Raw genomic sequence first — 2,765 nt, 5'->3', positions numbered from 1 at the left:
GGGAGGGCTGGGGGAGAAGGTGCATTAAGTTGCTGGGTGCTGAGTCTTTTAAAAAATATGGTTACTTAAGTCAGATCCCTAAGTGAAAACTGTGCATTTTGGAAAATCTAGCCCCATTTCTGATGCTGAGCACTTTTGAAAGAGTAGTCTTCTCCTTGCAGATTTTAAGAAGGTAAAACACGGACACCTGAAATCCAGTTCCTCCTTCTCATATTCATCAAGCACTTAGTTTTAGGGATCCCACAACTGCTGATATGTAGTGGTGGGGGACTCCCTCCTCAGGGGCACCCAGGGTCCCCTCTGCTGTCCAGACTCCTTAGCCTGGAAGGTCTGCTGCCTCCCTGGGACCTGCATCAGAGACACTGTGGCGAGGATCCCCAGGCTAGTCCACTCCTCTGATTACTACCCCATGCTCCTCATCCATGTGGGAATGAATGACATGGCCAGGAGCAATCAAGATCAGACCAGAAGTGACTACAGGGCTCTGGGGGCTGGGCTCAAGGGATCAGGGGCCCAGGTAGTCATTTATTCTGTGCTCCCAGTTGCAGGCCACAGTCCAAGGAGGGAAGGCTGTATCAAGGAAGTCAACCGACAGTTCTGATGGTGGTGTCACCAAGAGGGCTTCAGTTTCCTTGACCAAAGCACACACTTCAGGGACAGAGGACTCCTGGGAAGGGATGGCATCCACCTCACGCAGAAAGGTAGGTCCCTGTTCTCAGCCAGGATGGCCAACCTTCTACTTAGGGCTTTAAACTAAGTTTGCTGGGGAACGGGGAAACACTGACTAGAACTTACCTGGGGACCAACATATAAGAAAGTTCCATAGATAAGGAGAGCCACTCCTGAGAGAGCTGAGGGAATAACCCTCCTCCAGCATGACAAGAAGCTGAGGGTCTCAACAGGATGGCTAAAGTGCCTCTATACCAATGCCAGGAGCACGAAGAACAAGCAGGAGGATCTAGCCCTCCTGCTCTCCAGTGGACAGTATGACCTAGTAGGGATTACAGAGACCTGGTGGGACTCCTCACATGATGGGAACATAGCCATGAGGGGCTACACCCTGCATAGAAGGGACCGGGTAGGGAAGAAAGGTGGAGATGTAGCCTCTGCATGTAAAGGAGCAATACACCTCCTTGGAGGCCAACATCAGCTCCAAAAACGAGTGGCTTGAAACCCTCTGGGTCAAGCTGCGAATGGGGGGCACAAAGAGACCTAATTATAGTTGTCTACTACAAACCTCCAAATCAGGGGGAAGAACTCGATCTGGAGTTAGCTCAGTGTCCCCGACGGGCCTTCGTAGATCCCTACTAGTAGTGTATCTCCCTGTTCGGGTGACCACCCTCTGCACTGAGCATTGGTGTTACTACAGTTTGGTTGTCTTCCCCGCTTCACCAACCCTGCTGCTCGCCTGCCACGACTTTGCTGTTATCCCAGTGGGGCGGGGCCAGTTCACCGGTCCCTCGGTGTCCCGGGTTGGCCTCGTCGGTTACACACAGGGCTCCAGCCATCCCTACACCCCGGCCTCACGCCTTCTGTGGTCTCCACTTCCCTGCACCGACTCAGCGATGTGCCGACAGACTCCTCCCTCACCTGCGTAGCTATCCCAGCCCTATTGCAAGGGATACTTCCCACCACCGATTCGTCACCTGAACCCTTAGCTGCATGCTTCCTCACAGTGATCCCTCTACCAGGTGTACCTCCCTGACCTACCACCCGTGCCCCTATGATATTGCCCAGGAGTGACGTCTCCTAGATGGGTATACAGCGCTGTCCCCTTTAATCCTCCATCGACGCCTTCTATTCTAGGCGGCGATCCTGCCCTGAACTTTCTCTCTAGCCCGGTGCGTCTTCGGCCTCACCCTCCTCGTCGACACTTCCCACGCCCCCTGCCATGGCACTTACTTCATGCAGCTCGGGATCTTCCTGGGTGATCTTGATCCCCTGATGTCCCCCTGCTCTGGCGCCGCAGGCTCTCTCTGCTGGGGATCCAGCTATCCCGCCTCTTCTCCTGGCCACCAGACACTCCAGCTCTTTGGCTCGGCAGCTCCTGTCCAGCTGGGCTAACGGCAGGGACCGCCTTGCCCGCCGTTTGTTCCTCTCTCCCTCCGCCGCCTCCAGAGCGGCAGCCGCCATTTTTAAATCTCCCGGCCAGCATCTGACGTCACCGGCAGCTGCCGGCTGCAGCTGTACATAGACGCGGCTAACGAGCCACGTGGGCTCTCCCTCCCTTGCGGCGTCCTGCTCTCTCGATAAGTTTTCCTGGCTTCCGCGGGTCCCAGGACACTCAAGAACTGATAGAGGCTGCACGTGCACAGGACGTGGTCGTCATGGGCGACTTCACTTATCCAGACATCTCTTGGGAGGAAAGCTCAGCCAAGTCAGACCAGTCACATTCCTCCCTGACCTGCATTGAAGAGCTCTTCCTGGCTCAGGAGGTGTATGGACCAACCAGAGGTAATGCTCTCCTATACTTGGTCCTGGCCAAAGGAGATGATCTGGTGACCAACTTAAAAATAGAGGGTAGCCTGGGCGATAGTGACTATAAAACCATCAAGTTCATCCAGGAGGGGCCAGCAAGGAATGGCATGCTCAGGGGCAACTAGCATGGGTTCATCAGCGGCAGGTCCTGTCAGACCAACCTGGTGGCCTTTTACGACCAGGTCACTAAATCATTGGATGCAGGGGTGGCAGTGGATATAGTTTTCCTAGACTTCAGGAAGGCTTTTGACACTGTCTCTCACCCCATTCTCATTAGGAAGCTGGGG

This window comes from Gavialis gangeticus, unplaced genomic scaffold (assembly GCF_001723915.1).
Source record: "Gavialis gangeticus isolate Ggan-Ray unplaced genomic scaffold, GavGan_comp1, whole genome shotgun sequence".
Classification (NCBI taxonomy): Eukaryota; Metazoa; Chordata; order Crocodylia; family Gavialidae; genus Gavialis; species Gavialis gangeticus.
Note: the sequence above shows the minus strand (reverse complement) of the source record.